The sequence below is a fragment of the Colobus angolensis genome, unplaced genomic scaffold (assembly GCF_000951035.1).
Source record: "Colobus angolensis palliatus isolate OR3802 unplaced genomic scaffold, Cang.pa_1.0 Scaffold121, whole genome shotgun sequence".
NCBI classification, from domain to species: Eukaryota; Metazoa; Chordata; class Mammalia; order Primates; family Cercopithecidae; genus Colobus; species Colobus angolensis.
Window position 1 is genome coordinate 705221 of NW_012113253.1, and position 22981 is coordinate 728201.

Sequence of the window (22981 nt, forward strand, 5' to 3'; positions counted from 1 at the left end):
TATATTAATCTGGATACTTCTTGGTCACCAATCACCACTCATAATCCATTTTTTTGTTCACAAAATGCAGATTGTTTCTGTGTCTAGAGCACTACTCTTCAACAAGAGTAGCTGTGTCTTTCAGTGTACCCTAATGATAACTATGCTGATTACACTCCACTTCAGCAAAAGTGGCTGCTGCATGAAATTGTGAACTTTACTTGCTATTAGTTTAGAGGCAACAAAATACAACTGAAAGGAGTATAAATTATAGACTGTAATCAGTATCTTTGTTACCCATGTTTCATTATGTTCCTGGTTATTAGTGTGTCTTTAAGCACCTGAGTATACCATTTGTGACTATTTTGAAAAATATTTGTAAGTGGACAGCAGAAAATGTATAATAGTGAAGAGTTTGGACATTGTAAGACTCACTGTGAATGAGCTTGGGCCTTGAGGAAACATGGAACTTTTTTGTATACATTTCTAAAGAAAATAAAGTCACTGGTTCCTGGGGAAAAATGAAATCAAACACTTATGAGATCCTGATGCAAAATTATTTCATCTACTCTTTGTTAGTTCTCTAGATAACCCTAGATATTATGTATTTGAAAAAATAAAGAATAATTAATTATTACTGCCCTATGTAAAATATTTCCAATATTATATCATGATGTACTGAGCATCATGATTATTTGTTTATATTATACATATACTCCTTACTGACATATCTACATATTTTTCCTCATGTCATATTTACTTCACATTGGTTGGTTTGGGATTCTCAAAATGTCCCCTAATTTTTTCAAGTCCCCCTTTCTACTCTTGTCCATGTGGTTTTAGGGAGTTGACTCTACCCTTAGATCCAAGGGATGGACTGTCACCAAGATACGGCCAACTAGAGCTCCCAGGTCTCCTGTCCCTGCTCAGGAATAAGCATGTGTCCCAGTAAAAGACAATGAGACACAGTTTTATGACATTTGTATAAATCATTGGGTAGAATGATAAAAAGATAGATTGTAAGTTAAAACTCTTGTCAAGCACCAGAAGAAAAAAAAAAGGCTTTCTGCGACCTGAGCCAACACAGAAGCCAAACTGAAAGATAGATAGAAGTTAGCTGATTTTATTTGAGCCCCTGGATCTAGATCTAGCCATGAATGATTTTTTTTTTAATTTAGGAAAGTTTTAATGATTTTTATCCTTCACTTGCAGGTGGAAGAATCCTGACCAATTTGATTTAATAACTTCTTTCACAAATCTATCTTTCATATAATCACACTTGGCTATACCTTGCCTACTTTTAGAAGGCTCATTTAAAAGTGTAATTGCAAACAATGCAAGATCCTTAAGTAAAGGATGGCATGTTTTCTGAAAGGAAGGCAAAAGACCAATAATTAGTAATAATGGGTTGATGCTGGAATTTGATTTTTTTGAAAGTAAAACATAATAATCAGGATGGGAGATAATCACACTTTAAATGAAGAAGGTGGAGAGGAAGAAATGCACAATGGAAATGTTGAATAGAAAAAAATCAGCACTTGTTAATATTTACCCTCAGGCTTTGTGCTTTGAATAATTGTAGCATGATTCAGTGCATTTGGCAACTGGGTGGGTGGCAGAAATTATGCAAGGGAAGTTTGCTATTTTATCTCTGCTGACTTTGATTTGGCACCAAAACAACTTGTTTGAAAGCTCTGAGGCTTGGATCATAGATAGATAAATCCATTTGCTTGTCTTGTGTGTAGAGAAGCTGGTTTAATGAGAGTAGGAGGAATTAGTTACATGTTGTCCTGCAGAGATTCAAGCACAAGGTCTAGGCTGGTATGCCAGAAGTTCACAGTTGTTGTGAAAAGAACTGTGTACAACCTGCCATGGGGAATCCCAAAGGTAGGGGAGGTAAACTGGTAAATATGCAAATTTTCTATTTGACCATTTGATGGGGCCAAGGAAGATTAGCTAAAAGCAATGTTCTATCCCATGACCTGTATATTTAAGAGAAAACCCACATTTTAACACAAATTAAGGGAAAGAAAATTGGAATTCTTGAGTTCTACTTTAATGTGAATTTAGCCAGATACCAATAGACATTTTTCATTATCCCCTCCTAGTTTGTCTGTTTTTAAAAATAACACGGCAGATTAAAACACTCAGATAATGTGTTCAATGTAAAATGTGACACCAAACAAAACATCGTGGTTGCTCTCTTTTTATAAGGCACCATGTTTCCAAACTGCTACATTTATGGTAATTTACCTAGTGGGAAAATATCCTTCCAAAATTTTAGTATAAATGTTAGTTTACTAATATCTGATGATTTACAGTATATGTCATTGGGAAGGCTTAACTCATGCTTGTTCTGTTAAAAATATCTTTATACTTAAGCATCACCTTAGCATCATTTATATATAAATGTTAATAATCTCACTTTCTATAGAGAAAGTGTATCTATCATTTGGAACAAAGAATAAACATACCATACTACTTTATTTTCAAGAAATTATTCAGAAATAGACCACTGTTCATTTATGTGTATGGCTTGCTTGAGTTAATATATCTTGATAAATTTTTAAAAGCGTTTATATCATCAACAGAATCTTATGCATGGGATTTTGTATGATTCAGGAAATAATTGTGAAAGTTATATTAATACATAATTCTAATAGGATTTCCAAACATGCTTCCTTTACTTTACAAGGTCATATGATTATTAGCTATTTACTCATCCCTTTTCTTACAAAAACTAAGAGATGGGTATTTAGGGATAAACACATTTGGACTTTTATAAGAATACAAGCATTTCTCATTTTGTTGAACTTTGCTTTATTGTGCTTCACAAATATCTCATTTTCTATCAATTGAAGATTTGTGGTAACCCCATATCAAGCATATGTAGTGGTGCCATTTTTCCAAAAGCATATGCTCATTTTGTGTTTCTGTGTCACATTTTGGTGATTCTCACAATACTTCAAACGTTTTCATCATTATTGTGTCTGTTATGGTGATCTGTGATCAGTGATCTTCAATGCTACTATTGTACTTGGGGGAGGTCACCATGAACCGTGCCCGTAAAAGATGGCAGATTTAATTGCTAAATGTGTGTGATCTGAGTGCTCCACCAATTGGCTATTCCCCATGTCCCCTCTTCACTTTTCCCTGAGACACAACGACATTGAAATTAGGCAAATTAATAATCCTACAAAGACTTTTAAGTGTTCAAGTGAAAAGAAGAGACACAGGTCTCTCCCTTTAAATTAAAGCTGATTAACAGGTTAAAAATACACAGTTTGATAGAAGAAATAAGCCATAGTATTATTGCATAGATTAGTAGCGTGACTATACTTTACAATAAACTTTTATACATTTCAAAGTAGCTAGAAGAGAAAAATTTAAATGTTTCTACTATAAATAAAAGGTAAATATTTAGGTAACGGATATTCCAAGTACAATGATTTGATGCGTATAAATTATATGAATGTATTAAATGATCATGTGTACTATTTTTTAAAAGCTAGAAATGATTAGGCTTAGTGAAGAAGACATGTTAAAAGCTGAAACAGGTCAAAAACTAAGCCTCTTGCTAAACAGTTATCCAAGTTTCTAATGCACAGGAAATGTTCTTGAAGGAAATTAAAAGTGCTTCTCCAGTGAACACAAAAATGATAAGAAAGTGAAACAACCTTATTGCTGATATGGAGAAAGTTGTAGTGGCCTGGATAGATTATCAAACCAGCCGCAACATTCCCTTAAACCAAAACCTAATCTAGAGCAAGTCCCTAACTCTCTCCAATTCTATGAAGGATTGGAGAAGTGAGGAAGTTACAGAAGAAAAGCTTGAAGCTAGCAGAGGTTGGTTCATGAGGTTTAAATCAAGAAGCCATGACCGTAACATAAAAATGCAAGGTGAAGCAGCAAGTGTTGATGTAGAAGCTCCAGCAAGTTATCCAGATTTAAGTAAAATGGCCATACCAAACAATAGAATTTTAATGTAGATGAAATAGCCTTATATTAGAAGATGATGCCCTCTAGGACTTTCATAGCTAGGGAAGAAAAGTCAATGCCTGGCTTCAAAGCTTCAAAGAACAGGCTTACTAGCTTGTCAGAGGCTAATGTAGCTAGTAACTTCAGGTTGAAGACAATGTTCACTTACCATTTCAAAAATTCTAAAACCTTCAAGAATTATGCTAAATCTACTCTACCTGTACTCCATAAATGGTCAAGTGGCATCAAGAAAGCCTTAATAATAGCACATCTGTTAACATCATGGCTTGCTGAATATTTTAATCCCACTTTTGAAACCTACTGCTCAGAAAAAAATATTTACTTCAATGTATTATTGCTCATTGACAATCCACGTGTTCACTCAAGAACTCTGATGGAGATATACAAGGAGATTAATGCTGTTTTCATGTCTGGTGACACAACATCCATTCCATAACCCATAGATTAAGAAATAATTTTGACTTTCAAGTCTTACTATTTAAGAAATAAATTTTGTAAGGCTATAACTGCTAGAGGTATAGTAAATTTACTTATAGTAAATTTTTAGTATAAGTAAATAGTAAATATATGGTAAATAGTAAATTTTAGATATTATAAAATTACTATATTACTGCGGTTACTTCTATAAAATATAATAAAAATTTTAGGATACACTATAAAATATATAGTACATAGTAAATTTTTACTGCAAATAAATTTTTCAGCATATACTTACAGCCTTTTGTAAGGTTATACCTGGGAAAAGTAAACTGAAGGCCTTCTGGAAAGGATTTATCATTCTAGATGCCACTAAGAACATTCATGATTCATGGGAGGAGATGAAAATATCAACATTAACACAAGTTTGGAAATATCAACTTTAACACATTCCAACCCTCATGGATGATTTTGAGAAGTTCAAGACTTCAGTGAAAGAAGCAACTGCAGGTGTAGTAGAAATAGCAAGAGAACTAGAATGAGAAGTGGAGCTAAAGATGTGACTGCATTGCTGCAATCTAATGATAAAACTTGAACGGATGAGGAGCTGGTTCAATGGATGACCAAAGAAAGTGGTTTATTGAGATAGAATCTACTCCTGGTTAAGATGCTGTGAACATTGTTGAAATGGCAACAAAGGATTTAGAATATTACATAAACATCATTGTTAAAGCAGTGGCAGAGTTTGAGAGGATTGACTCTAATTTTGAAAATTTTCTACTGTGGGTAAAATGTTGTGAAACAGCATTTCATTCTATAGAGAGATCTTTCATGAAAGGAAGAGTCAAGCAATGCAGAAAACCTCACTGTTGTCTTATTTTATGAAATCGCCACAGCCACCCCCAACTTCAGCAACTACCACCCTGATCAGTCAGCAGCCATCAACATCCAGGCAAGACCCTCCGCCAACAAAAAACATCAGAACTTGCTATAAGGCACAAATGATTCTTAACAGTTTTAGCAATAAAGTATTTGTTTAATTAAGATATATACATTGTGGTTTTAGACATAATGCTATTGTACACTTGATAGATGACAGTAGAGTATAAACATAACTTTTATAAGTACTTGGAAAACAAAAAATTCATGTGACATGCTTTGTGATATATGCTTTATTGTAGTGGTATGGATCTGAACCAGTCATATCTCTGAGGTATACCTGTGCATTAACTCTCCAAAAATGTCACTGGACAACTAATAGATATAAATTGTATGCTAAGTTTTTTAATACTCCATGATTGCTTTTTTAAAGTACCTTCATACAATATTTATGCTTAAACCCACCTGCATCCAAACTTCTATACCTATGTTCCTAGTTTAAAAAGACCAAAAAGAAGAAAAAGAGGAAGTAGTAGGAGAAGGATAGAAAGAAGAAAAAGAGGAAGAGGAAGAAAAAGAATATCAGCATACTTTCCTTTCTCTTCATGTCTAAAGGTAAATCTAGTTTTCTTTCTGTAAGATGCAAGGGATGTTTGGAAGGACACAGATACCTAGAATGAAATCAGAAAACACCATCTGGCTTTGGTTGTCTACCAGTCTAGAAATCCTTAAGAAATTTGCTACAGGACACTTCTTGGTATTAGAGGGAAATAGAGACTGTTTTTGAGGTGACGACAATACGATTCTATCTGTCAAGCTATTTTGCCCCTGTATTTGACTCCCTGTTAGGATTATCTGCCACATATTTTCATACCCCTTTTTAAAAAATTCCCTGAATTCTCATTTCATCCACAAAATCCTCCCTGACAATTTCCTTCCCTGCTATGGCCCCAGCTATTTTCGTACAACGGTCATAAAATGAAGAACAAAGTTTAAATGACCAAAAGTGTTAACCACCATCTGTAGGACTAAAAATATGTTACTAGTTGATGCTGTAAGGGTCATAGCTTTTCCTTGACCTGTAGTTTTTATTCAGGCTCCACAATTTAACTAAGTCTACTTTGATACACTCAGGCCATATTTTTATCTCATGGAAGAGCATTTTTTCCTTTTATACTTTTAAAATTGATTTTATATGGTTAGGAGTCTGACACACTGCCTCTTATAAATTCCAATATTTATTACTATCCCAAATGGACTGGAGAACATTTTGGCCAAAGAATCTAACCATGAAATCGTCTTTTATAATCCTTAAGACTTGTATTTTTATAAAGGCATATGCCTTTCTAGTTTCCTTAGAAATGTTTGAGCAGAAGTCTAAGCAAATTTAGCCATATGTCTGATGCAGTGAAAGGTATATGTATTTGGAAACACAAAATGGTAGGGATGCAGGCAATAATTTAAATGAATCACATAACTTCATTTATTTAGTAATTCACTAGTGTAGATAGAATAATCTCCCTGTAGTAGTTATAGATAGGGGTGAAGAATTAAGTAGTAGTAATGACAGAAGTATCCTGTTTCATTGTTACATAATTCTTCTACTTTCTGTAACCACCCAGAAGCAACAAAAAGCACTTTGGTTTTGTGCCCTACTTAGTCCTTTAGATAGTGCTATTTTAGAAGCTTTATTGCATTTCCTTTCCATATTTCAAAAGGAAATACATGATTACTCAAAATATATTCATGTAATTTTAAACACTGAAATTAAAAAAAATCTGTAATGGAGTTTTGCGCTCTTCTTCTCCAGCATTGTTTCTTCTTGTAGTATTTATCCCAGGTTTATATGTGGGAATCCAAATAGGCAGGGCTACAGGTCACTTAAGCCTAAACTGATCAACATGTACCATACCTTGATATGAATGATTGGGTCCCAGATGAGCACTGTATTAGTCTGTTCTTGCACTTCTATAAAAAATACCTGAAACTGGGTAATCCTATAAGAAAAGGGGGTTTAATAGGCTTAGGGTTCTGCAGGCTGTACAGGAAGCATGGCTGATGAGGCCTCAGGAAATTTACAGTCATGGCGGAAGGTGAAGGGAAAGCAGGCACCTCTCATATGGCAGGAGCAGGAGGAAGAGAGTGAAGGGGGAGGTGTTACTTATTTTTAAACAACCAGATCTTGTGAGAACTCACTCACTACCATGAGAACAGCAAAGGGAAAAGCACCCCCATGATCCAATCACCTCCTACCAGACCCTTCCTCTAACATTGAGGATTACAATTTAATATGAGATTTGGGTGGGGACACAAATCCAAACCAAATCAAGTACTTCCATGATAGGTAGCAAAATGCAACGGAATTTTTCTGAAATGTTACAAGAGAGGTTTATCTTTTTCACTGGCATTCTGTCTGGGGCATATGAGGAGATGATTCAGTTACCTTGTAAACCACAGTGAAAAATCCTGGCATTCTGGGGTTATATTATTGAGCCTCAGAATAAAACCAAAATAGGAATAGTAAGGACTGATAAAGAGAAACTGGGTCAGGGGCGGTGGCTCCCGCCTGTAATCTCAGCACTTTGAGAGGCCAAGGTGGACAGATCACAAGGTCAGGAGATCGAGGAGACCATCCTGGCTAACACGGTGAAACCCCGTCTCTACTAAAAATAAAAAAAAAAAAAAAAAAAGAAAAAAGAAAATTAGCCAAGCATGGTGGTGGGTGCCTGTAGTCCCAGATACTCGGGAGACTGAGGCCTGAGAATGGCCAGAACCCGGGAGACGGAGCTTGCGGTGAACCGAGATCGCGCCACTGTGCTCCGGCCTGGGTGACAAAGTGAGACTCTGTCTCAAAAACAAATAAAAATAAATAAATAAATAAAAAAATAAATAAAAAAGAGAGAGCGAGAGAGCAAGGGAAACTGATAACCTTTGAGCTGCAAATCTACGTTGGCAGCCCTACTTCTGAATATTTCTGATGCTGATAATTGTATTTGAACTGATTGAAGTATCTTTTACTGTTTTTGGTCCCATGCAATTGGAGTTGTTAACTGATACACAGTCCTTGGTCAGAGTAGGATTTCTTAAAGTATTAGCCAAAATATTTTCCAAAATTTCCTCAGAAAATTTATCATTAAAATAAATTTTCATGGTCAATACATTTGAGGAATTCTAAATATCTTTTTTAGGAAAATGATATTTTAAACACCAGTTCCCTCCTTAAAACTTTTTGCACTTAGAATAAAAATCATCATTCATATGATCTGTAAGATACTGCATGGGCTTATCCTTAATTATTTCTCCTACTTCATCTCAAGTCTCTTGTTTGCTAGATCTAACCACATTGGCCTTTTCTCTCCTCCTATATAGCAAACTCTCTCTTGTCTTGAAGCTTTGAATTTGCTTTTTTACTCTATGTAAATGCCCCTCTTTGTCTGGCTAATTCCCACTTCTTGCTTCAGTTTAGATCACCCTTTTGGTGGGAGGACTTTCCTAAATCCATCCTCCAATTAAATTGATACCTCTTCTTCCTTCTCATGGCATCTTATTCTTTCCCTCTATAGTACATTACGATTCACTGCTATCTAAATATTTACATTTTTATTTGTTTAATCTCTATCTTCCCACTACTTTGGAAACCTTGTGAGGACAGAAACCATGTCTGATTTGTTGATGTTTCTTTGAGCAAAGCATGGTACCATTCTTGGCACACAGTAGGAACTAGATAAATATTTATTGCTTAAATGCTATCTAGAGCTGTGAAGTATCTTAGCATATTACAGTGTTTTAATAAAGAATCCTATTTAAATGTGTTTAACCAAGAATTTCCCAATTATTTATAAAAACTAAACTTTCTGTGTTTAAAATATACTAATACTTCTAGACACTATTGTCCTATAGCTCACATTTCATGAAACACTATTCTATACTGTTTAAGTCATTTCTAATTTAAAGACTCAAGTCTAAAAGCCTGAGCTTATATTCTTATGATAATCGGATGAATCTAAACCTCAGAGGTTTAAATAAGATAAAGCAACAATAATATTTTAGGACATTAACCCCAATCACTTTAGGGGGCATTGTATAGCATGCATATGTTATTTTTCTTGTGCTGCTTTTCAGGGACAGGATGTAAAACATGCATCCTTAAGTTCATCAGCATGGAGATTTTTATCATATTAGGCTTTAAAGAACTGGTGCATACTCCATTAGAATTTTAAAAATTACTAAATCAATGTTCATTGAGAATATGGTTTGGCTTTTATTTTTAGGCATCTTTTAAATAAAGACAATCAAATCATTGTTATGGGGATTAAATACTATGGTGATTATTTATTCATGTTCTCATTTATATTTGAAATGTACATTTTCCTAATACACAGAATTTCATATAAGTGTCCTTTAAAAAAATCTCGGAAGAACACTTCAAGCTGTCACTTGCTTTGCTTTGCCTTCAGTATTTTGAACTTAACTTTGAGTTCTGCCAAAAGCAGATGAGATGAGTCCAAGAATATTTCAAATGACCACACACATCAATAATCAAATCTTCAAGCCCAGGTTCCTAACTCCAGAGCACAATAGAGTGCAGAAAACATTGAAAATGTCCATTATGCTGAGCAGGTGGAGAGTGAACTATTATTTGCTCAATCTGATGGAAGTCTGCCCACAGGCAGAATTCTTTCAAAAACCACAGGCTCCCCACTAACCATATGCAGGAATGACTTGCTCAAGGAAGGTTTGGGAAAATATCATCAGCTAAACCTGATAGTCATCTTTGCTTCTACCTAACTAGATCTACTTTCTCAATTTCATTTTAAACCAATGGATTTCAAACCAGGACTTACCAAGGAATGTTATGATTTTCTACTTATGATTTGCCCAACACCATCTGTAATGGTTTTTTGATGTGTTCAAATTCATTTTCAACCATTTCAGAAGGTAAGAAGTTTTTCTCTCTTTATCCTCACATTGGAACATAAAACACAACCATCACCTTCTGGAACTTGCACGTAGAAAGCCTGGACAATGAAGAAGAGGCCCTTTTCACTGTACCTGAGAGCAAGATAAGAGATAGAAGGTCTTTCCAGTGAAATAATACTCAGATGTCCTGCAAGAGACAAGCCATCCTAGCTATACCAAAATCTGTTTTGCCTCTAGAGAATTGGCACTGAGATCAATCAGAATTGTTTTAATTGTCTCCCTGCAAATGTCCTCAGCCCTCCTTGGATTTGAACACTCTCCAGTTTCACGTAGAGAAAAGGAAGAACGATTGAAACTGCATGGCAGATATCCCTAGCCAAAGGAGAAAGAGAAAGCATAGGACTACGCAAGGAGGAAGGGAGTGGTGTGTGAAAGTGGACCTAGAACGCCAATAGGAAAGGGGTGGAGAGGAGCTCTCAAAAGAAACAAGATCCTTGGGGAGCAGAAGTATAGACTGTGCCCAGGAAAGTATAATGGGTGGAAATGGTCTTCTGTGATGGCCAGTCCTGCAGAAAGGATTGTCCTGCACATTGTTATGGATGGCTTGTGTATGATTGATCAGCCAGCACTGAGTTCTGTCAGTGACAAATTATACTGTCTCATTTGTCCAAAGTTAAGGTTGGGTTAAGAAAAATTATTTTTTATAATTTCAAGTTTTATTTTAGATTTAGGGGATGCATGTAGAGGTTTGTTACATGACTACATTGCATGATGTTGAAGTATGGGGTATAAATAATCCCATCACACAGGTAGTGAGCATAGTACCCAATACGTAGTTTTTCAGCCCTTAATCCCCTTCTTTCCTTCCCCCTCTAGTAATTTATAGTGTGGGTTAAAGACATTTTTAACGCAGTTTAAAAAAATACCTCATATCAGAAGCACATTCAGGAATAAATATATTCAACTGTTGTTGGTGGAATAAATGCCCATTTTAGGAGAAATTCTAAATCACTTTATACAATATCAAATATACCGATACCAAGGTATATATACAATTCCAGGCATATATAAGAAGCTCAATGCATTACATACATTCTTTTATATAGCTGAGATTCTCCATACAAATGCACAAACACATACACACACTACCATCATTGCCTTAAGAATCCTGATTCTACTTTAAAGCTTACTAATACCTCATATTTATTCTGATGCTGCTTCAAGTTCTTAAAATGAAAGTGATAATTTAAAACCGGAATACTTACTGTAGAACTTTGATATTGAAGTGAGACCAAAGAACAAAACATTTGTATTTCTGCAAGTTCAAGCCAAGTAATCTTATGTATCAAGGGCATCACTTCTTTCTTTTTTCTGGGGTCAATAACAGTCTCACCAGTGGTGGCCAACATTTCTCATGAGTTAAGTATCATTTTACCAGACTTTAGCTGCAATTCAATCACCATGGGTCCTTACTTTCATTTAAGGAAGGGGAGTAGATTAAAGCATTATATAAGTTTAAATAAAAGTTGAAATTAAAATGTGCTCCATGCAAGACAGACTGAATTTTGTCAGCAAAATCTTTAGTCAATTAATTTTTAAGTGTATGAACAGGGTTAGGGAGCCAAATTGCCAAAGAAAGTCCTAACAACATTGGAAAAGGGATAAAAGCCAGAAAGCACAAAAATTCCTCAAATGAAGGAAACAAAAAGAAGAAACAGACATCAACTCAGCTTTTAAAACCTGAAACCACAATCAGCTAGAAAATACATAAATAGAAAACAGGAAATGAAGATAACAACAGAAATTTTTTTTTAATATGAGAAGAAACCAACAGGAAATGGAAGAAACAGTAACCAAATTATATTTAAATTACAGGGGTGGAGATTTAAGCAGTTAAATAGATGGCAGATGTTAGAGATTTCAGGATAATAATGTAAACCCTTGTATTTAAGTGTAGAGTGAATTAAAAGAAAATATGCAGCAAAGAAATACAGTGTTATATTAAAATAAGAGTGCAGGTATAAAACAGCTAAGCAGTGCTGTTTAGGAGGACCCAAGTTATATTTATACCCAGATCTCCAGCCTGAGATTTCAGCATGCTTGGATATGAAGGGAGCATTTGTAGGATGGCTCCACCAGGAGCCATCTAATAGAAACAGCTACCTGGAAAAGAAGAAGAAAAGGACAGGCACTTGAGATTGGCCAGTATGAACATGTCAGTCATCTGATAGGCCTATTGGAAAACGGCATGGTTCTTATTTAACATCTGCCATATATTGAACACTCCCAGGACCCCGGAAATACTATCTGCACCTGCAGCTCATCCACTATTCACCTCCTTTCTCTTTCCCCCTTCCTATCCTCTCCACGCATGTGTCTCAGGTCTAAGGGAAAAAGTATGATCATATTAAAAATAATTAATAAAACAAGAATCAAACGATCTTTCATCCCCAAACCCTTGTGAAACCTTTTTGCTTTGCTACCAGTGTAACAAAAAAAGTAAGAAAAAAGATGTTCCTTCCTTAGTAGATAACACATCCTGGTTATCTGTAGAACAAAACCTGCCATTGATACAAGAAAAGTACCTCAGGGGCCTGGAAGACAGGAAAACCTGATTGAGGCATGAATATCAGCTCCCTGTGCAGTGCACACAGCCAGCAGTGGTAAAGGGAGTTGCTCTCATGAGAGTTTACAGACATGTGAGGCTCAGAGAAGGCAAATATCTTGGAAAGAAAAGGGCACTTGCACATGATAGCAGAAGTGACCTGTTTGTGAGCACATGTGAGATATCCCCAGAGGCCTCCCAAGGAATAGTAGAGAGACTCTGAAACAGAAGATGGATAGCTATAAAATTTTTGGTAGAAACTAGAGCCAAAAAATAGTTTATCATCAACTTGTTGTCCTGCCTTGGTTTAAGATAACAATGGTCTGTAAAATGGACCCTGTGATTCAAAATTATAAAAGGCATGAAACCACTTGCATGAATGCATGATTACCCAGAAATTTGTAATAGTTTAACAACAAATGTATTTACTGAGGACTATACTTCCTACTGAATTGAAACTCTGGATGAACTGAAAGTCTGGATGAAGTCTACCATCTGCAATCAAGACCTGGGTTCAAGAAATCTTTTTTCAATGCCGTAGGAAATGACCCTAGTCCCTTTGGGTTTGAAGCTCAATTATCACAGATTTTTCTCACTCACCTATATTTGAGAAATCCTCCCAAAGTTAGTGACTAATGAATGGTTTAGCCCTCTGGAACAGAAATTGCGATGGGTAATGATTAAGGGCCACTGCTCCAGTATTAGTCTGCCTCTGTACACATCACACTTTCAGTACTTAGTAGTTTAAATGCTGTAAACTTCAGTATACCTATCTGTTATGTAGACTTTTAAGCACAGAGCCTGAGCTCATATCAAAAGTATATGTGCCATAATCACATTCTCAAGTAAAGTTTTATAAATTGGGTTACTGCAAATGTAATTGTGGTTTTGGACCATGAATTTCAAATCAATTTAACTAGGCTAAAACACGTCTTTATGAATGAAAGTAGAAAATGATAAAGTTTGGCTGTGTCCCCACCCAAATCTCATTTTGAATTACATTTCCCATAATCCCCATATCCCCCAGATAGAGATAATTGAATCATAGGGGCAGTTTCCCCTATCCTGTTCTCATGATAGTTAGTTCTCACAAGATCCAATAGTTTTATGCAATACTTAATAGTTTTACAAGGAGAATCCTTCACCAGGCTCTCATTCTTCTCCTTTATGCTGCCATGTGAAGAAGGATGTGTTTGCTTCCCCTTCCATCATGACTGTAAGTTTCCTGAGGCCTCCTGAGCAATGCTGAACTATGAGCTAATTGAACCTCTTTCCATTATAAGTTACCCAGTCTTGGGTGTGTCTTTATTAGCAGTATAAGAATGAATTAATACAGTAAATTGGTACCAGTAGAGTGGGGTGCTGCTATAAGGATACCTGAAAATGTGGAAGTGACTTTGAAACTTGCTAACAGGCAGAGGCTGGAATTGTTTAGAGGACTCAGGAGAAAACAAGAAAATGTGGGAAACTGTGAAACTTCCTAGAGACTTGGAGGACTCAAAAGGCAAGAAGATGTGGGAAAGTTTGGAACATCCTAGAGAGTTGTTGAATGGCCTTAACCAAAATGCTTATGGTAATATGGACAATGAAGTCCATGTTGAGGTGGTCTCAGATGAAGATGGGGAACTTCTTGGGAACTGGACTGAAGGCCACTCTTGCTATGCAAAGAGACTAGTGGCATTTTGCCCCCACCCCAGAGATCTATGGAACTTTGAACTTGACAGAGATGATTTGGGGTGTCTGGAAGAAGAAATTTCTAAGCAGCAAAGTGTTCAAGAAGAAGCAGAGAATATAAATTTGGAAAATTTGCAGACTGATGACGTGATAGAAAAGAAAAACTCATTTTCTGGGGAAAAATTGAAGCCAGCTGCAGAAATTTGCATAAGTGATGAGGAGCTGAATGTTAATCTCCAAGACAATGGGGAAAATGTCTCCAGCACATGTCAGAGCCCTTCACAGCAGCCCCTCCCCTCACACGGCCAGAGACCTAGGAGGGAAAAATGATTTTGTAGGCCAGGCCCAGGCCCCCCTTGCTCTGTAAGGCCTTGGGACATGGTGCCCTGTGTCCCAGCTGCTTCGGTTCTAGCCATGGCTAAAATGAGCCAAGGTATAGCTCAAGCTGTTGCTTCAGAGGGTACAAGCCCCATGTCTTGGCAATTCCAAACGGTGTTGGGCCTGCAGGCACACAGCAGTCAAGAAGTGAGGTTTGGGAACGAACCTCTGCCTAGATATCAGAGGATGTATGGAAATGCCTGGATGTCCTAGCAGAAGTTTGCTGCAGGGGCCCTTATGGAGAACGTCTGCTAGTACAGGGCAGAAGGTAAATGTGGAGTTGGAGCCCCCATATAGAGTTCCCACCAGGGCACTACCTAGTAGTGCTATGAGAAGAGAGCCACCATTCTCCAGATCACAGAATGGCAGATCCACCAACAGCCTGAACCATGTGCCTGGAAAAGCTGCAGACACCCAATGCTAGCCCATGAAAGCAGCCAGGCGGGTGGCTGTACCCTGCAAAGCCACAGAGGCAGAGCTACCCAAGACCATGGGAGTCCACTTTTTGCATCAGCATAACCTGGATATAAGACATGAGTTCAAAGGAGATTATTTTGAAGCTTTAAGATTTAATAACTACCTCATAGAATTTTGAACTTGTGTGGGCCCTACAGCCCCTTTGTTTTGGCCAATTTTGCTCATTTAGAATGGATGTATTTACCCAATGCCTGTATCCCCATTAAATCTGGGAAGGAACTAACTTGCATTTGATGTTACAGGTTCATAGGCAGAAGGGACTTGCCTTGTGTCAGATGAGACTTTGGACTTGGACTTTTGGGTTAATGCTGGAATGAGTTGAGACTTTGGGGGACAGTTGGAAAGGCGTGACTGTGTTTTGAAATGTGAAGACATGAGATTTGGGAGGGGACAGGGGCAGAATGATATGGTTTGGCTGTGTCCCCACCCAAATCTCATCTTGAATTGTAGTTCCTACAATCCCCACATGTTGTGAGAGGGACTAGGTGGAGATAATTGAATCATGGGGGCTGTTTCCCCTGTTGCGTTCTTGTGATAGTGAATGAGTTCTAATAAGATCTGAGGGTTTTATACGGGGCTTCCCCCTTTGCTGGGCTCTCATTCTTCTCCTTTCTGCCACCATGTAAAGAAGAACATGTTTGCTTCCCCTTCCACCATGATCATAAGTTTCCTGAGGCCTCCTGAGCAATGCTGAACTATAAGTCAACTGAACCTCTTTCCTTTATAAATTACCTAGTTTGGGGTATGTCTTTATTAGCAGCGTGAGAACAGACTAACACAGGAACCAATACAATCAACACATTTTTGCCAATGAGGAACATATCTATTTATTGCTGTAGTGTGAAAATCTATGATTTGGGATTCAGTGAACCCTTGGAAAGCATTTTCTACATCCTGTTGGTTGTGGAGGTGTTTTCCTTGCAAAACGTTGTCAATGTTTTTGAAGAAGTGGTAATCAGTTCATGAGAGGTCAGGTTAATATGGCAGATGAGCCAAAACTTTTTAGCCTAATCCTTTCAACTTTTGAAGCATTGGTTGTGCCATGTACAGTTGGGCATTGTCATAGAGAATTGGCCCCTTTCTGTTGACCAATGCTGGCTGCAGGCATTGCACTTTTCAGTGCATCTCACAGATTTACTGAGTATACTTCTCAGATGTAATGGTTTCACCAGGATTCAGAAAGCTGTGGTGAGTAAAATCAACAGCAGACCACCAAACAGTGATCATGACCCTTTTTAAATTCAAGTTTGGCTTTGGGAAGTGCTTTGGATCTTCTCAGTCCAACCACTGAGGTGGTCACTGCCAGTTGTCATATAAAACCCATTTTTCATTGCACATCACAATCCAATCAATAAATGGTTTGTTGTCATTGCATAGAATAAGAGATGATATTTCAAAGCAACAATCTTTTTAAAAAATTTTTGGTCAACTCATGAGGCACCCAGTTATAGTGCTCTTTCACCTTTCCAATCTGCTTCAAATGCCAAATGATCATAGAATGGTCAACGTCAAGTTCTTGAGCAACTTCTCATGTAGTTGTAAGGGGATCATCTTTGATGATTGCTCTCAATTTATTGTTGTCAAGTTCTGATAGAAGGCTACTACGCTTCTCGTCTTCAAGGCTCTTGTCTTCTTTGCAAAACTTCTTGAACCATCACTGCACTGTGTGTTAATTAGCAGTTCCTGAACCAAGTGTGTTGCTGATGTTGTGAGTTGTCTCCACTGTTTTATGACCCATTTTGAACTCAATTAAGAAAACTGCTTGAATGTGCTCTTTGTGTAACAACGTTTCCATAGTGCAAAATAAATAGAAAATAAATAGTAATCATTAGCAAAAAAAGCAAGAAATGTGCATTAAAATGATGTAAACATAACCACATTTATTTAAGTATGTATTCCAATATCAAATAGCAAATTCCAACCATACAAAAACTACAAATACTTTTGCAACAACCTAATAATTAGGTATCATTATAGATTAGACATCGTTACAGAAAGGGTATAGCCTCTTGACATTTCACTTATATGAAATGCCATGCAACTCATACAAATCCACAATATTAACTACTAAGTTATTGAGATAAAAATCACATTTTATCAAGTTTTGAAGGTTATTATATTACATTCATTTCATCAACAAATATTTACAGAGTGCCTACTTCCTGTCAGGCTTTGTTCTAGAGCTATGGGCATAGTGATAAACAAGACAAATTAAATTTTTCACTTCTCACCTCTTGGATTCTAGCAGAGGAGTCAACCAATAAGCAAAGAAATAAAAACATAATATTATATAAAGTTGGGGTAAAATATGAGGAGATGAGAGAGTGATAATTTAAATACATTTGAGGATCGGAAAGGCATCTTTGAGGAGGTGATAGTGGGAAGGAACAAACTGAAGGGAGACAATGATCCTTGAGAAGAGATGAAATCACGCAATTCCAGTCAAAGGCAAAACAACTGCAAAGGTGCTAAGCCAGGAAGAAGCTGGGTGTGTTACAAAAAGGGCAAGAAGTCCCATATGACTGGTGCAGAATGAACATGCGGTCAGTAACAAAAGATGAGATTAGAGATGTATGCTGCAGCCAGATCAGGCTATGGTAAATACTATGAAAATTCCTAATTTGTGTGTGTTTAGTGGGGAGACAGGGGGTTCTGTAATAAAAATTTCAGTGCTACATTGTAAACATAGAACTAATACATTATTATCTAAGTAAAAATGAGGAAGCCATATAGGCAGGCTTTTAATTACCTCAGGTCCTGTGGAAGAGCAAAAATTATATAAGTCAAGGACCATGAGGTATTAAACTCAGGTGAGGTGTAACAAAATGGTCTATGGTCACTTGTTGGGAGGTATGAGAAGGGAGAATCTGGACTTGAAAGGAGGCTATATGACTCATACATTCTCTGATGTAGGCTCCCAATCTGTTATTTCTTAGGAGAAAGGATCTGTCAGTAAAGAAAATGTAAATGAGCAAGTTTGTTTACTTTAATATTGAATTTAATATGAGAGGTTAAAAGTGAATGATCCAACTTGAACTTCTATTTCTAATAATATTTCAGACTAGAAGGTGTCAGATACTACTCCTAGCATAGCATAGCTGAAAATGCTATAAAGGGACTCTTCTGTCATGGGATCCTTGGGTTGTTGCTTCATCAGCCAGAAAACTCTGTGGCCAGTGGTGCCTTTGCCTGAGTTTTGCTAGAGCCAGTTGTGCTCATTCTGCCCACTCAGCCTAGCAGGCTGTGCTTGGCTCTTGCTACCAGCCCAGTTCCCACGCCTGCCAAGGGTGAGCCACACATGAAACAATGAGGGGTGGGTAAGCGAGCGAGCACAAGGTCCAGCCACTGTGTACAGCCATGCATACCAGCTGCAGTGGGGCAGGCAGCTCTAGGTGCCCACAGAGGCGCTGGCTCTCTGCAAGGCTGCGACTGGACCAAGTATAGTACAAGTAGCTTCCACTGTGGGCACCAGGGAATGCAGTGGCACCCAGAAGCTTGAAGATGCCAGGAACCACAGAGCCACAAGAGGGTGTCACAGCCCTGGCTTGAGGTGCTTCTAGGTCTGGGATCCCTGAAGGACTGCAGTTCTTCTCTTCTTCTTTCTTCTCTTCTCGTCACCTCCAATGTGGTGAGCAGTCTGGTGGTGAGGAGCGTGTCTTAGCCCTGTTTGTGTTACAGCTCTTTTAGTCCCTCCATTCAATGGGTCCTGAGTTCTTGTCCTATGTCCAGGAAGAATAAGGTACATGGACAACTGGAGGGTAAGGGTGAGCAAGGTGGAGAGGAGCTCTACAATAGCTCTCAGGAGACCTGGAGAGTGGGTAGCTCCTTTCCACAGGCAGGTTGTGCCAAGTGTGCAGCTCTTAGCAGAGAGGAAACCTGAAGTGAGTAGCTCTTTTCCGTACGTAGGTTATCCTGATGAGTGTGCAGCTCTTAGCAGAGAGGAGACCCAGAGTTGATAGCTGCTATATGCAGCATGCTGTTTTGACATCTGCACGGCCCTCAGAGGACAGGAGACCCAGAATCTGTAGCTCCTATCGGCAGGCAGGTGGCCCTGTTGTCTCTGAAGCCCTCAGCCAAGAGGAGACTTTTCTGCCCAGGAGCCTGTCTGCCTCCTGCCATCATCAACCTGCTGTGCATGGTGCCCAGGCTGTTCCTGTGGAGAGGCGCCTCCAGGCCCATGCTGAGCTGCCCTCAGCCCTGCCTCAGCCTCCCTTCCATGCTCTGGTACCCAAAGTCCAGAGGCTGAGGTGGCAGGGGGATGGCCTGTCAACATCACCCCAAGCATACACACATCCGACCAGGTCACAACACTGCTGGGGCTTGGCCACAACTTCGCTCTGAAATTGAAGCAGGCACTGGGAGCGACGAGAAGCCAGGTAGCAGGAGCAGACACTTCTGAGCCTGTGGGGGAAGAGGAGCTTCCTGGTCCCCAAGAGTGCCCAGATGGCCGGGTCCACAGCCGTGGCAGGGTGGCTGCACTTGCCCCTGGGAGGGTGGGGCTCCTGCCCCTCCCACTCAGAAAGGTGTGGGGCTGCTACCTGTTCTGGATCCTGAAGGCTCCATGGAGCAGGGAGCCCCAGTGGCATGGCGTCATGGGAGCTGCTCCAGACAGGCCACCTCTACGATCACTTCCAAAAAGGTGACATCCTCAATACATTCTGAAAATAAGCAAATGAGAAAAGACAATAGGGAAACCTTATCTGTCTTGATTTTAGTTCTAAGTATACTGTGAAAAAAATCAAAATGAAAATACTTTCCCTTGTGAAGCTAGCCACAGCCATATAGTCACATGGTTTTGGTGTGGGAATTCATACTAACCACGTGGTGGGGGAAGGCCTCACAAAAACAAGTGTGTGTATATATATACATATATACATATTACATATGTGTATATATACATACACACTGGGGAAATGTACTTAAAAGCCAGATCTAAAGGACAATGCAGAATGCAGAGAAAAAAGGAACTGATATTTAATATTCTGTATCTAGTAAAATTATCTTTTAAGAATGAGTTCAAAATAAAGACAACTTCAGGCACACAAAACTGAAAGATTTTATTACACAAAGATCTTCAGTAAGGTAACTTTGAAAAGATATTCTTAAAGATAAAGCTCTGAAATGTAAGGTGAATAATGAGCTAAAAAATGTAAACATATAAAAATAACTTAATAGGGATTTATAAAAGGGTAATAAGAATGAATAATTTGTGAGATTAAAAGTTCAACATTGAATTAACTGAAGCATCTACCATTACCTAAATTGAGTGATCGAAATTGAACCACTCTAAGGAGTTTGTATTATTCAGGAGAAAAAATATATATATATAAAACCTTTAAAATTTATTGTTACTTGAGTATTTTCAAATGTCTAGTATAACCATTAAATACATAGAAAAATACTTTACATCTCCCGAACTATGAGAAAATGTAAAATAATGAGAGAGGAAAATAATTGATTAATCACAAAACTAGCAAGGAAGAAAATTAGAGAAGTGAAAAAATAGAAAGTAGAATATAAGATGGTAGAAATCAATCAAAATATATCAGTAGTCACAATATATGTAAATGAAATTATTTCTTCATGAAGAACAATGTTAGAATTGACAATAAAATCCAATTTTGTATTGTTTACAAAAGACAAAGATTAAAAACTGAGAACAAAGCGTATTTACATATACTATGTAAATATAAATCAAAAGTCTTGTTTAGCTGTTAATAATATAGGTAGTACAGAAAATTCATTTTAGGCAAAAAGCAGCATTAGGGATCTTTGTCTTTTGGGAAATCAGATACTGATATATTATATAAATATAAGTCAAAACAAGTGTAGTTTAGTTCTATTAATAACATAGGTAATACAAAAAATTCATTTTAAAGCAAAAAGCAACATTGGTGATCTTTGTCTTTAGGGAAATCAGATACTGATAAACACTTTAATTTTGAAAAATGATGTAACAATCATAAACTTGGATACAACTATAATGAAACTATCAAATATAAGAGAAATATTGATGTATCTACATGATAATTGACAAACCATCTCTGAATTTTAGACTTTCTAATACTTCTCCCTCACTATTCTTTTCAAGTAGACAAAATATATTAATAAAACTATAGACAACTTGAATAACCCCAAATTAATAATATTGATTCAAAGAACATATGCAGAGGACTCACACAACTATTGCAAAATACACATTCTTTGTCAGCATAAATATTTATAAAAATTTATTTTATTTTATTTTATTTTTTGAGATGGAGTCTTGTTCTGTCACCCAGGCTGGAGTGCAGTGGTGTGACCTTGGCTCACTGCAACCTCTGCCTCCCAGGTTCAAGCGATTCTCCTGCCTCAGCCTCCTGAGTAGCTGGGATTACAGGTGTGTGCCACCACACCTGGCTAATTTTTGTATCTTAAGTCAAAACAGGGTTTCACCATGTTGGCCAGGCTGGTGTCAAACTCCTGACCTCAGGTGATCCACCCACCTCGGCCTTTCAAAGTGCTGGGATTATAGGTGTGAGCCACTGTGGCCGGCAAAAATGTATGATGTACAAGTCCATACAGTATCTCATAACAAATTTCCAGTATCTTTACGTACAGACACATTTATCAATCCAAAATGCAGCTTTGAAAATCTAGAACAGTAACATAAACTTAAAAAAATTAACATTTATGTGCCAAAGAAGATATAGCACTGAAAATTAGACAATACTTAGAACTGGTCATTATTTCATAATGATAAAAGTGACATTTTTAGAGATGTAGCAAAGACATAAAAGATAATATAAACCACTTTGAGGCAATGTATAAAAAATTTAGTTGAAATAAAGAAATTCCTAGATTTAAAAGTAACAAAATTGTCGTAAAAAAAACCCCTGAGACCTACAGCAATTGAAATATTCTGATCAGTGGTTTCAATGCTTCTCCCAAACACTATGTCATAGCTTTGGTATTTGTTTCACATTACTAGCCCCCCAAAATGTCTTTTTTATAAACTGATAACAAACATCTCCTGTACTGTAACAAGAATATAAAAAATAAGTGTATAAAGATTTTAAAAGAATAAATAATATTTTTATTATTTTCAAATTCTGTGATTGTCTACATAGCAAATCCAAATTTCTAAAGAATAAATTATTACTAAAACTAACTGGAGATTTCAGCAAAATGGATACATAGCTAATGTACAAGAGCTCATGGTGTGTCTTTACATCAGAGGGAAAATGTTAAGACAATAATTCTTTTTTTTTGAGATGAAATCTCCCTCTTGTCCCCCAGGCTGGAGTGCAATGGCACAATCTCGGCTCACTGCAACCTCTGCCTCCTGGGTTCAAGCAATTCTCCTTCCTCAGCCTCCTGAGTAGCTGGGATTACAGGCACCTGCCACCACCACGCCTGGCTAATTTGTGTATTTTTTAGTAGAGATGGGGTTTCACCATGTTGGCCAGGCTGGTCTCAAACTCCTGACCTCAAGTGATCCGCCCATCTCGGCCTCCCAAAATGCTGGGATTACAGGCGTGAGTCACTGCACCCGGCTGGCAATAATTTTTTTAAACCATTTGCAATAATAACTAAAAACAAAAGCACCTAGGAATAAACACAGCAAATTATGTACAAGACTACTTTGGAGAGATCTACTAAACTTTAAAAAAA